General features: G+C 42.7%; 1 protein-coding gene and 1 pseudogene across 1 annotated transcript in view; both read right to left on the minus strand.

The window, feature by feature from the left end:
- The window catches only part of LOC102488402 (juxtaposed with another zinc finger protein 1), a gene marked incomplete at its 3' end in the record, with an annotated part of 369017 nt that overhangs the window by 300652 nt on the left and 54142 nt on the right, over positions 1–14223 (minus strand). The window lies entirely within an intron of this gene.
- LOC114005878 (uncharacterized) lies at positions 136–235 on the minus strand (annotated as a pseudogene).

The following is a 14223-nucleotide window of genomic DNA, read 5'->3' on the forward strand; positions in this document are numbered from 1 at the left end:
ATGATCACCAGTGTGGTATTCAAAAGAATTACAAGCAAAGAAAGGAGAGAGAAAACAAGATGAGTCTGAAAATGTCTATTATCTCAACTAGAAAAGTAAACAAAATTTTTGGATTTTATTTTTATAAAGACAACTAAAAATATGGAATTCTTCACAATTTTTGTGTCATCCTTGTGCAGGCGTTGTGCTAATCTCTGTATCTTTCTTATTTAGTATATGGACTGCCAAAATGAACATGAAAAATATTTTTAAACAAGGTTATAACACTCCTAATTATTTCTATAAGAAAGTTTCTCATAAACTGCTTTTTTTCTTTTTCTTCTTTCTCTTTATTTATTTATTTATTTTAATTTTAATTTAATTTAATTTAATTTTATTTTTTCTTATGAGAGAAGAGGGGAACGCAGGAGGGGAGAGAGAAAGTGTGGAATTTTTAATAGGGCCTTGCCATGTGATCCTCTGTTCAAGCCTCCCAGTTAGCTAGGATTGCAGGAACACACTGCCATGACCAGTCTGTTTGGTTTGGAGTTTGGTCTGAGATCTGAACCTGGGCCTTTCATGAGGTCCCAGTCTCATGGAGCAGAGCCCAACCACTTGTGCCACCATGGCTGGGTGTAAATTGGAATTTTTAAGATAAAAATGTGAAAGCTATGGCAAATGCCCTTGTACTCCAATATTTAATTCTTATCTTTTATACTGGTATCTTTTAAGTTTTATTCATATTGTATGCATTGCCCTGTCACTTGAGATTGTAAAATTAGTGGGGCCAGCACAAGGCACAGCAGTTATGTCGCTAGACTCCCACATGACCGACTGTGGTTCTACTCCCAGACCCAGTAGCTCAAAACTCACACTGGGTGTGTGTACATTCATACTCAAGATCCCAGGAGGAGAATTGAGGGACAATCACCCCCAGGTGGATAATTTCTCACTTTCCCTCTTACTGCCTCTCTCCTTTTTCTCTCTCCAGTGAGCACAGATGCCTTAAAACAAAACTATTAAATTAGAGGTCAATTTCTAAGAGACATTTACACACACACACACACGCACATACACACACACACACATGCATGCAGATGCACACGCACAGGTTATGAGCAGCTGATACTTCAAAGATAGCAAGAAGATCAGTTCCTGTGGGGGATGCTCATTAGTTAGACTCAAATAATTAGTAGAAAATTCCACATATGGCATAATAGTACTAGATAAATAATAATGATGACAAAAAGATCTGATATAAGAAGTAAAGGAAATGCGAGAAAGAAGACAGAGAGAACTCTATGGAGGAAAAGCTTTCCAGTCATGAACAAAGTATTTTTTACCTTCTAAGACGTCTGTAATGTTTCTTTCTTTTCTTTCTTTTTTTTTTTTTTTTTTTTGAGAGTTTTTTGTTATAAGGTGCATGCGCTCCCCAGAAAGCGGGACCGAAACAATGTGAAAAATCACTCCCCAGTGGGGATGCCCTTGTTGCAATCCCTTCTCCTCTATCCTGCTCTCAGAATTTTAGGTATGCATACACACATTCCTGGAGTGTTTCTCAAGTCGCCAGGTTCTAGACTCGAACTTTATTTGGTCATGTGGGAGTCCAGAACTTTAACCATTATACCACTAGCTGGCCCCACTGATTTTCCATTTCTATTACCTGTAGGTAAGACACAAAGATTTAGTTGGAGTTATAGAGCAGAATGTGAATGCTATGAATATTGGTAATATAAAATATCAATATAACTAAAAATATTAGGACATGGGAGGTGAGACGAAAGGATGATTAACTTACTAGTCTTTAATAATGGGATATTGAGGTCGGCAGGTGGCATGGTGGTTAAGGGCAGTGGACTCCCACATGGCTGGCCAGGCAGCTTGCTTTCTCACTTTCCCTCTCTCTTACTCTCTTGTTCTCTCACTCTGTCCCTCTCTAGTCAGATTTTTTTTAAAGTAAGTAAATAAATAAAGCTAAGAAAAAATTATTTTTTAAGAAAATGAGATATCTAGGAATACTATTTAAAGTTGATAATAAGAATCGAAATTCTATTATACTGTGTTTTGTTCACTACATGAATAAAAATGTATGTCACTAATTACAGTCTGGAGTTGGAGAGGGTCAAGGAAAGTGAGAAGTGCTTTAAAAGCAGTACATTTTTCAACTTTTCAAATGTAGCCATAGATAAGGTGCATGCGCTCCCCAGAAAGAGAGACAGAAAGCGAGAAATCACCCCCCAGGGGGGATGGCCATGCTGCAATCCCTTCTCCTCCATTCTCCTCTGGGGATCTTGGGCACGTACGCACATGCGCCTGGTGTGAGTTTAAGCCATGAGGTCTGGGAATCGAACTACAGTTGACTACATGGGATTCCAGCGACACAGCCATTGCACGAACTGCTGGTCCCCATCTGTATGTTTCTAAAAGAAACTGAGTTGACATGGAAGTGAAATGCTCTAGGCACCAAGAGGCAGTGGTCACACTATTCGTAGAACACCCCTTTCCCCAATCCCTTTCTTCTCACCCACATCCATCCTCAAGAAGCTGTTGCAGACAACTACTCACAAACCTGCATTGCCAACCCTGACACGGTTCTTCAGAATGTCAACGTTTTCTTAGCCTGCAAGTGTCTAACGGAGGTAATTTACCCTTGCATCATACTTCAGTATCTGAAACTGACCATTAATGCCCACTGCTTCTCTCCTTTAATGAAATCCTACCTGCTTCCTTTTCTATGCCACTAGTATTACCACTGTCAACTACCAGGACTCCTTAACACCTTAAACCTTAGGCATCTCCTGACTCAACCCTCCCCTGAAATCTTCTGATAACCACTCACCAAGTTTCCTTCTGACATTCCCCATCCTGCCCTTTCCTTCTGTTTCCAATGCCATTCACCTATTTCAGACCCTCGTTATGACCCTGTGCCTTCTTCATAAACTGAGTTTGTCAATTCCATTTCACAGGAAGCTACCATGTTCCTTTCCTAAATGTTGCATTCTCAAAAACCTCTCGTGATCCTCCTATTATTTACTTGATAGCCTGAAATTATGCCATTAGTCATTCCATTCATTCAATAAATATTTACTTAGTACCTACTATGTGCCAGATGTTATTCTAGGCATTTGGGACACATCAATAAACAGACAAAAATTCCTTCATCATCTTTAACCTGTTTTTTATTTTTCCTACCCTTTACTCCACTAGCCCCTTATATAATTGTAAGTATTATCTATACATATATCTACATCGACTGGCAAATACTGATATATTTATATATTCAACAATGCCTAGCAAGCCCCTACTAGCGGTATGTATCAGAGTCAGTAGTGAGTGAGACAGACATAGTCTTCTCTGTTCATCCCACCTCTGATCTCCCCCCACCTTCCTGCCCTGAATGCCTTTTCCTGTCCTCGGTTCTCTAAACGCCACCATCCTGAAATTCACAACCCAAACCCTCCATCCTCCCACAAGGATTCCTATGGGCGCCCAAGTCCACATCACGGACCATCAGTTCCTTTCTGTCTTATAACCGTGCTTATCTTATACAAGTGATTATGGTTTTTATTTGGTTGGTTGTTATTTTCACGTTTCATGAGTTTAATGAAACTCTTTGATTAGAGAAGAATTATTTTCTGCTTAAATAATGATTTATTTAATTTTATTTATTAGTGTTATTATCCTTTAATTTGCTACAGGGCACATGTGCTCACCAGAGAGAGAAAGAGAGAGAGGGAAAGTGAGAAAGCAAGCTGCCAGGTCCAAGACTCGAACTGCAGTTGGCCATGGGGGAGTCCAGGGTCCATCATGCCACCTGCTGGTCCTGGAATAGAATTCTTTGAGGACTCCATGTTTATTCTCTTTGCACTCCCTAAAATTCTATAATCACAGAACCAAAGGAAAGCTCTGACCCCAGCACATCAAACCCATCTTCATGCATGAGGAACTTGCACACAGAGAGGTTAAATAATAGTTATCATGATAATGGAAAATATGAATGGCAGATGTCCTTCCTTTTGTTTCTAGGAGTGGAGGAAGATGTTGAAACATGAATTACATGCAATTTTTTCCCTCTGTAATTCATGCATGTGATTTCAAGCTGCCTGACGAATTGTTCAGAGCTACTGCCCAGATGAGGCCTGACTAAGCTTGGAAAGCCACCCATGAGGTAGATTTGTCCAGCTCTCCCTTTCTACCCCCCTTTCCACGCTTGAGACCTTAATGACACTTACAAACTAAATCGTAAGCTTGCAAGTGTTGTAGATGCCAGAACGCCCCACTTCTATTATTCCCCATGCAACTCGGGGATTTCTTCCTGGCATATTAATGCGTTATCTTCCTCTATGGCCAGATGAGCTACCCCTGCTGGGAACCCAAAAGGTATGAAGGAGGTATCTGGTGTATCCAGGTACAGGGAAAAGGCCAGTGTAATGAAACTTATCTACAAGTGTAAATAAGAAAAAGTCTATGCGAAGTATAATTTGAAGCAGGCTGGTAGAGTCCAGAAGCCACCTTGAGCTGGGAGATGTGGCACAGTGTATAGGTTCTTTAATACGAGCTCTTGTCTGTGTTCATGTGATTTTCCCCCCACTGTTCCTCTAGAACTCAAGGTTGGCAATGTGTGATCACGTTTTCATCCCACCCTTGATGCTTAGTGAAACAACAATAGGTGCTCAGTAATGTTTTCTGAATCTCTTTAAAGTGAAAGGCCAGTTTATCCTTTGCTTGAGCTGAGAAGAGTCAAATGGCACAGAGGGGTAGCCATTCACATGTGGCCAATGTAGGTAAGCATGTCTCATGTTTGTACGCTTCTCTGTGGGTGAGATTGTGAAGTCCATGTTCATCAGGTTAGACACTCTTTGGATGCTGCCTTAGGTAACTGTCCCATTATTCATGAATAAATCTGTACTTTCAGTTTATAATCACCCTTTAATGTCATGGTCTTTAGGTAGAGCGAATTCCCACAACCTTGGAAACTGTCAAGAGTTCTCTGCCAAGTTACCTTCAGACCTAGAGGATGGTTTGGTGCCAATATTCACATGGGAAGAAAAGTTTTCAAGATCAAAGACTGTGCCTTGCGTTTATAAAAACCTTTGAAATATGGAGACTTTCTACCTAGCAGCAGCCAGCAAGTGGCCTTGTTCCCATATTTCTGTTTAATTAAATGAACTGTTAGAAGCAGGAGGAAAAACATTTGAAGCTCTGGTTTTAAATCTTTGTCTATCTGATTTTAGCTACTTTCAGAAAAGAAACAGATTCATGCTTGAGCTAAAACCAAGTGACAAGAGTTCTTCCATCAGAGATGCAGCTGTTAGAACTTCCTCTCATGTGCTCCCATGCTACGGGTCCAGCTTTTCTGCCTGGACAGGACATCTTCCACACAACCCAGGCTGCCCATCAAGTCTGGAACATGCTCTGAGCTCAGCTTATGGGATTATCTGAATTTTGCTTACCAGAACTCAGCCACCTGGACCTAGGTCAGTCTAGCAATAACTGCTGACCCAGGCCACATGGCTGAAGCTCTTTGTATATCCAAGTTGGGATCATTTCTGGCAACAAGGATGAGCCCAAGCTAGCAAGCAGGATTTAAGAGACTGGCCCTTCTCAGATCTGCGGAGGAGGAAGAAAAAGAGATTGAGGAGCCAGCTGGGCCTGAGACATAAGTGCAGCCTACCTTCCCTCAATCTGCCAGACCTGAACAAATGAAACAACTTAGGTAGCATTGCTTCTAAGATTAGATCAATCCTGGAGCACCAACTATGCTGTGACATAGCATTCAGCTGTTCATGAATTCACTTTTCCTCTATGAAATGGGCCCCTGCATAGTTATAGGCAGATACATCAACATGGCAAATCTAGTGAACTCCTAGTTAGCGATAGCCCAGTGAGGTATGAAAGCCCATGAACTAGAATGATGGGTTCCTTCATATAAGTGACATTTCAGTCCCACTGTACTTCTCATTATAACCGGAACACTTCAAGGTACTTTCTAAAAATACCTCTCCCTCTTCTCTACCACAAGAACTCAGTTATATTTATACTTACAGACCCAGAACTTCCCTGGTAAGTCTTTTCCTCAGCCTTCCAAGAAGACTCCAGCTCCATCTCCCTTTCCTCCTGTCTACTCTCTCCTCTAGCCAGATGGCCCTTTCCTTGTTAAGCTCCTTTCTGTCTCAGGGCCTTTGCACATGCAATCTACTCTCATGAAATGTTCCTGCCTCTACTCCAATTCATGACCACCCTCAACACCACAGCCCCTACTTCTCATCACTTCATCAAAGCAAGTCTCTCCCCCCACTACCCCCGTTCCCTTTGGATCTCTCAGCTCAATCAGCAACGCCTTCCCCAGTCCCCACCATTATTCACCCTCAGTGTTGCACACCTCTCCTTCCGTGCACTTAGCAGAGCCGCAGTGGTAGAACCATGGTATCATTTAATCAGTCCATTTTCCTACTAGACTGTAAGCGCCATAAAAGCAGGAACCATGACTATTTGTACTGAGCACTGTAACCCCAGTGACTAGCACAGCAGCACAAAGTGGGCACTCAGTATTGGTTGAATGAATGACCTTCTCTACAGTATTTGAATCACTATATTCTAATTGCTCTTTTTTTTTGGAGAGGTTTCCGCTATAGGGTGCATGTGCTCGCCAGAAAGACAGAGAGAGACAGAGAGACAGAAAGCGAGAAATCACCCCCCAGGGGGGATGGCTACGCTGCAATCCCTTCTCCTCCATTCTCCTTTCAGGATCTTGGGCATGCACGCACACGCGCTGGGCGTGAGTTTAAGCCACTGGGTCTGGGACTCGAACTGCGGTCGGCTACATGGGAGTTCAGCGACATAGCCATTATGCTAACTGCTGGTCCCTAATTGCTCATTTTTATACTGCCTCAAAGCCCGACCCCAGCCAGCCCAATCAAGGCCAAAGACAATTCATTTAAAAAGGAAAATAAACATTTATCCCTATTGCCTATATCTTGTAATCCACATTCAGTAATGGTGGAGGCTGAAAGTAAGGATCTTAAGATCCTAAGATTGATTATCCTCATGTAAGGTCAGGAAAAAGTGGCCTTAAAACATTCAAAGAGGTTGAAATAACTAAAAATAAAGAGGTGGGGGTTAAATATGATTGAGTGTTTCTGATCAACTCTGACCTAACCAAAAGAGTCCCAACCAAACAACCCCATTTCCTGGCTCCTTTTCAGTTGAAGTTTCAGCAGTTTTGACCACTGAGTGAGAACCAAACCAAGGGAACAGGAGACAGTCATGTGCAAGTTGCAGTTTCTCGGTCAGTTCTGTTTGGGGCTGACTTGTGCCCTCCCCAAGGTCATATATTGAAGCTCTAACCCCTAGTACTTCAGAAAGTAAACTCTGTTTGGAAATAGGCCCTTTAAAGAGATAATTAAGTTAAAATAAAGCAGGTTGGGTGGGCTCTAATCCAATCTGATTTATAATCAGAAGAGGTTAGACCACACAGAGACACCGGGAGTGTGTGCACGCAGACATACTAGGAGTGAGCACACACAGAGACAGTGGGAGTGAGCACACAGAGACACCAGGAGAGTGCTCACACAGAGACACCGGGAGTGTGCACTCGCAGAGACACCAAGAGTGAGCACACGCAGAGACACTGGGAGTGAGCACACGCGGAGACACCGGGAGTGTGCACATGCAGAGACACTGGGAGTGTGCACACGCGGAGACACTGGGAGGGAGCATAAGTGGAGACACCGGGAGTGTGCACATGTGGAGACACTGGGATTGAGCACACGCAGAGACACTGGGAGTGTGCACACACGGAGACACTGGGAGTGCACACATGCAGAGACACCGGGAGTGTGCACACGCAGAGACACCGGGAGTGAGCACACGTAGAAATACCGGGAGTGTGCACACGCAGAGACAGTGGGAGTGAGCACACAGAGACACTGGAATGCACACACACACACACACACACACACACTGGAGTGCACACATGCAGAGACACCAGGAGTATGCACACAGAGAGACGTCAGGAGTGACACAAGAGGACAGATCACATGAGGACACAACAAGAAGGGAGCCATCTGCAAACCAAGGAGAGAAGCCTCAAAGGAAACCAGCCCTGCCAGTACTTTGCTCTTAAACTTCTAGGCTACAGAACTGTAAGAAAAAAAAATGTTTCTCCTGTTTAAACCAACCAGTCTGTGATGCTGTCTTACGGCAGCCTTAGCAGACTCACACAGATCTTGGGGAAAGGGGAGGAACTCTTGGTGAGTAGCCGCCGCCCGGCCTGCTCTTCATAATCCTTGGTGTCTTCTCCCCCCAGTGCTACCCTTTCTTCTGTATAAAGACACAGAGGCACAAAGTCACACCAGGGGCCGAGTCAGATTTTTGACTCTGGACTGTTTCTAAAGTATATGTCCTTTGCACTTTACCTTCAGATCCAAAAGGCCAAAGGCGAGTATAAAATAGGAAAACAGAATCTATTTGGCTTTTCTTAGCTCTTCGAAACGGGAGTGAGCACACGTAGAAATACCGGGAGTGTGCACACGCAGAGACAGTGGGAGTGAGCACACAGAGACACTGGAATGCACACACACACACACACACACACACACACTGGAGTGCACACATGCAGAGACACCAGGAGTATGCACACAGAGAGACGTCAGGAGTGACACAAGAGGACAGATCACATGAGGACACAACAAGAAGGGAGCCATCTGCAAACCAAGGAGAGAAGCCTCAAAGGAAACCAGACCTGCCAGTACTTTGCTCTTAAACTTCTAGGCTACAGAACTGTAAGAAAAAAAAATGTTTCTCCTGTTTAAACCAACCAGTCTGTGATGCTGTCTTACGGCAGCCTTAGCAGACTCACACAGATCTTGGGGAAAGGGGAGGAACTCTTGGTGAGTAGCCGCCGCCCGGCCTGCTCTTCATAATCCTTGGTGTCTTCTCCCCCCAGTGCTACCCTTTCTTCTGTATAAAGACACAGAGGCACAAAGTCACACCAGGGGCCGAGTCAGATTTTTGACTCTGGACTGTTTCTAAAGTATATGTCCTTTGCACTTTACCTTCAGATCCAAAAGGCCAAAGGCGAGTATAAAATAGGAAAACAGAATCTATTTGGCTTTTCTTAGCTCTTCGAAATGGGTGAGATCACCATTTTAACTAAGTTGAAGAACCAGATGCATTTGTATGCATCACTCAATAAAGTAAATGAAATGCCATGGAACAGATGTGAATAGCAACTAATTTTGCTTTTTAGTGAGTGCTCTGACCAGATCAATACTACAAAATGCTAAACTGTACAATGCCATTACATTTTAAATGCAAGTGCCCAACTGACTGGCTCAAAGAGGGATGACAGTAGCTAAAAATGTATTTTCTCTTCATAGGAGTAGGAGTCTATTATATAAAGTCATAAAAATGTTAATTGTACTGCATAAAGGACAGGACCTGGTCTAGCTGCCAAAGGAAGGGAAGGCAGAGGGAAGTAAAATGCAGCTGAATGCTTAATCAGCTGTCTGTCACTTTCTGAATAGCGCCTAATATTCTAATTATTAGTCACTACACTGAGGAGGTGCAATTAGGAACAGGGAAGATTGCTTTAATTTTTTTTTTTGGTTAACCCACAATTTAGAAGGCCTTCACAAAAATATGACTTGAGTCCCCAGAAGCCAAAAAAAAAGAAAAGAAAAAATCCAGAGAGAGACTAACAGTTTTAAAAAAATTCAGTTTTCCCTCCTGATGCATTTTTTAAAAAGCTTTGAAGTTGTATTGACAGATATGACTAACAATTGTAATTACTGAAATAAATTTAGTAAAACGATAATTTATCTGTCACAATTTACCATGGGGGAAAAGTACAGCACGAGCGGCTGAATTGTGAAGTTAAATGAAAGCAAAGATAGAACCCAGTTTTTAATGAAATGTGGAGCATTATTAATTGGTTTCTTAGCAACAGCAGGGCTAAAATTACTTAACATGTCTGCTCAATCAGATGCAAATTTGAGTGTTATCCCTTAAATGTTGATTATAGTTGGTCTTTTCAGATGCAAATCCAACGTGTAAAGCAAATGTAAATGTTGACAATGCTAATACAAAAAAATCCCCTGATTAGCATCATTCTGGTGTTCAAAGCAACAGCATCAGGGATCTCCCTTGGAAGGACCACAAGCTGCCTGGGCTGCCGGGTTTGTCTGCCACCTTCCTTCACCGGCCCTCCTGGTGTCCCACCTGACCACCACCCTCACTCCATTGCAAGTGACTAATGAAATGATATCGCTGGGCCGTGATGATTTCTCAAGCATTGATTTAACATCAGTGCTGAATGATAGATGGATGATGCGTTCAGGGTAGAATCAAGGGGCTTGCCAACCCAAGACTGAATGAACCAGACTGGCGAACTCCATCAGAGTGAGACCCAGGCAGAACAAATCCCTCCAGGGAATTGGCCAATAAGGCAGTCTGCCTCAGCTAAACTCTAGTCTCTTCCTACCATTTAAGAGTAGAATGTTCCACAGTCAAGGGAGTCAAGGGGGCTATAAGCAGGAAGGATATAGCCCCTTCATCCCATCATCAGATCCCACAGCTTCACTGATTACACACCACTCCAAGCAAAAGCAATGCGCTTGACACGCTGTCACTCGCTCCTGCAATGAGTTACTTACGACACTATCCAGACAATGCTCTAGGTCCTAGACGTGCAACAGTGAAAAAAAAAAAAAAAACCAAACAAAAAAACAAAACTTTTCTTACTTTTCCTATTATTGAATAGTGATAAGAGCCAGAAAAAAACAGTATCTTGAGGAGAGTGGGTATGGAAGGTTGGAGGACCACAAGATCTCTGAGAGGGGACTTATTCTGCACAAATGAAACAGAGCAAACCAGGCAAGGAAAGGAGGGGACAGAGGGGAGGACAGTGGGGTGCGTGTGTGTGTGGGGGGGGAGGGCAGGGACAAATCAATGGGAAAGAGCTTGGAAGAACACAGAGGCCAGAGGGACTAAGTATGACAAGGAACTGGATTAGGAGGTATGATGTGTGAAGAGTAACTCTGAGATGAGTTCTAGAAGACTTTCCAACAAGAAGACTGCCCTCACAAAGCCCCTGTCTTATGCACGGCATTTCAGGGACACACTCTCAAGCCACCTTAAGAGTATAGTGCAGGACTACAAGGTGGAGCAAAAGACTACCTAGGGCGAGGGAGGAGAATCAGACCAATGAATCCTAAAAGTCCTTTCATCTCCAATGCAAGGCCCAGTCTTTCAGAAGCTTCCAAGCCAATCGGAAAGTATATCCTTGAACTGGTCTCCCCAGAGGAGGTTGGATGGCTTTTCTGGCCAGATCCTCCTGCCTATGAGTCTCCACAGGTTGATAAATTAATACACAGTTTGTTCTGGGTCAGCAAGTGGCATAGAGGTTAAGGTACTGTATCCGACATGGCCAACTGTGTGGTTCAAGTCCTAGATTCAGTGGCTGAAAAAACACGCTAGGCACATATGCGTGTGTGCCCCACATCCTGAACGAACAGACAACAGACTGTGGCAAGGCCATCTCCCTTGGGGGGGGAAATTTCTCATTTTCCTTCTCTCTCTCCCTCTCTGTCTGTCTCTGATGAGTACATGTGCCCTACAGCAAAGACTTTTAAAAAAATTAAAAACTAAAAATTAAAAATTAAATTTTTTTTAAAGTTTGTTCAATAGACTCAATCAAGAATATCCTAGACAGTGGGCAGCAGTTCAGAGGATATATTCCAGAAAGTTCTGAAGCTTGCTTTTTAACTAAAATTGACAAAAAGGTTACAGAGAGCTACACAAGGATTCCCAGAGTATAGGGCCAAGGAAAAATGGACAGACCGTTCTTAAAAGCATTTCGCTCTAGTCTTATCTGTCCTGTCTAAGTCTTTGAAAGCTCTAAGCATTAAGTGCAAATGCCCTTTAGAGAAATACTATAACCTTAGTAGTGTAGCCCATCTCAGGTGGAGTAGGGCTGAGGGCTTAAATTGAGGTGTAAGATACTAAAGGAACCTTTGGATTGGATCTAGTCTATCTAGTTCCCCAAGTGGACATGCTCTGAGAATGGTGACAACAAGGTTTTCAATGGACGACACAAACATTTCACAGGCTTGCCATTCATGCCAACCCTTACGGAGAAACACCACTGGCACTTTATTAAGCCTGGAGGGTCAGGGGTCGGAAAAAAAAAATGCTCAAAAGTTTAGTTTCACCAAAGTGAAGATAAATATTGAAAAGAAAGAAACTGAATCCTTCACTTAATTAAGAGGCATCTATTAGCATCTCATACGCATTCCAAGAGGCCATATTAAGTTTTAAGGAAAGAGGGTCAGCAGGTGGTGTAGTGGTTAAGGCACTGGACTCCCACAGGGTCTACTGTGGTATGAGTACTGGCCCTGGCAGCTTGAAACTCATGCCAGGCATGTGTGTGTGCGTTCATGCTCAAAAACCCGGAGAGGAGAATGGAGAAGGGATTGCAGCATGGCTATCTTCCCCTTGGGGGTGACTTCTCACTTTCTGTCTGTTTCTCTGGAGAGCGCACACACTCTATAGCAAAAATCTCTTAAAATAAAAATGTTTTTTGAGGTAAAAAACCAAACAGGTTGTATATACAACTGTAGGTCAGCAGTTTTCAAAGTGTAGTCTCCAGACCAGAAGCATTAGCAATATTGGAAAATTTATGATAAATGCATATTCATGGGCCCGATTTCAGATGTAATGAATTAGAAAGCTGGCGGAAGACCCAGCAATCTGTAGTTTAACAAGTCCTTCAGGTGCTTCCGATGCACTCTAAATGTGAGAGCTGCCATTCCAGGCCAATTCAGCAAGATGGCATGTCTCCGAGTTTCTACTCATTATAGCAATGGCTTGCTTCAAATTATTTCAATCAACAGGAAACTAAGGATAGCGGCATTGCACCTTCCAAGGATGGCATGCATTCAAAACAAACACACGAACTGTGCGAATTCCCTGACACAATGACTTTTGGGAAAGAATGCATCTCTCAGAACACAAGATGGTGATTTACTGATTTCTTAAGATAGCTCATTGTTCTGACTAAGAGAGAAGCTTACAAAGGAAAAAGTTAAACTTAGTAAATTCTACTTTAGGGTTGCCTTCCTGGAGAAACTCTGAGAATCCCCCAGTTCTCCGTTCTTACGCTCTCTTCCTTGGCCCTTCTTAGCCAGTTCTGTCAGGGCTCCTCCTAAACAGCAGGTACTCCCTAGGAGTGACAGAGGGTACTACTCAGATAGGAGGACTCCCTGGAAATACCCCCCAAACACTTGCTGAATGGATAGCTCCCTCTGCTTTTCACATTTTAGAAATTATCATTTAATCTTCCGGTGTTCCTGACAATAAAAATGATGCTAAGCGAGCCTACAGTTATTAAAAACTTCCAAGATGAAAAAATCACCTAGAAGGTGTTCCAACCATTATAAGACAACTATACGTGAAGAAACCAAGCAGAAGGGTAAATTTAAAATTTCACTGCATAGCAGAATGACCTACAATGTCTAGTAAAACAGATTTCTGAGCCTCATTACCAAAATTTGATTCAGTTGGTATAAATTGGGAGTACAAGAGTCGGCGTTTTGATAAGTATGCCTAGGTGATTTCGATACAGGAATTTGTATTTAAATTCCTAAGATGGTCATTTAGCCAGTTTTCAAGGGATAATAAAAGATGATATTTTGTTTAGGGAAATAAAGTAATACTATAGCAAAAGAACAAACAAGTTCCTCTTTTTCTAGATGTTTATTAAGTAGTTGAGGAAAAGTTTGTGTGTGGTTTCATTAAAATCACTTTTTAGTAAGTAACTTTTTTCTTATTACCAAAGTTATATGTGTTCATTATTAAAAAACAAAGAAGGAAAAAGTATAAAATACTCATAATTCTACCACCTAGATAGAGATAACTTGGTACATTACATTCTTGTAGATCATGTGCTGGCTCTTTCTACACATGCACATGTGCACTCTTTGGAAACAATGGAAGCCAAGGGCCAGCCTCATGGCCTAGCGGTTAAGGAAACTTGATCCCACATGGATGACTGAGAGGTTTGAATCCTAGCCCTGGTGGCTTGAAAACCATGCAGTGTGCATGTGTGTGTGTGGCCAAAATCCCAGTGGGTTGGAGAAATAGAGGAGAAGGGATTGTGGTGTGACCATGCCCCCCCATGAGGGCGTGCTTTCTCCTCCTCTGTCTCTCTCTGGCAAGTGCATGTGCCTTCTGGCAAAATTTTTT

The sequence above is a fragment of the Tupaia chinensis genome, unplaced genomic scaffold (genome assembly GCF_000334495.1).
Source record: "Tupaia chinensis unplaced genomic scaffold, TupChi_1.0 Scaffold144731_1, whole genome shotgun sequence".
Classification (NCBI taxonomy): Eukaryota; Metazoa; Chordata; class Mammalia; order Scandentia; family Tupaiidae; genus Tupaia; species Tupaia belangeri.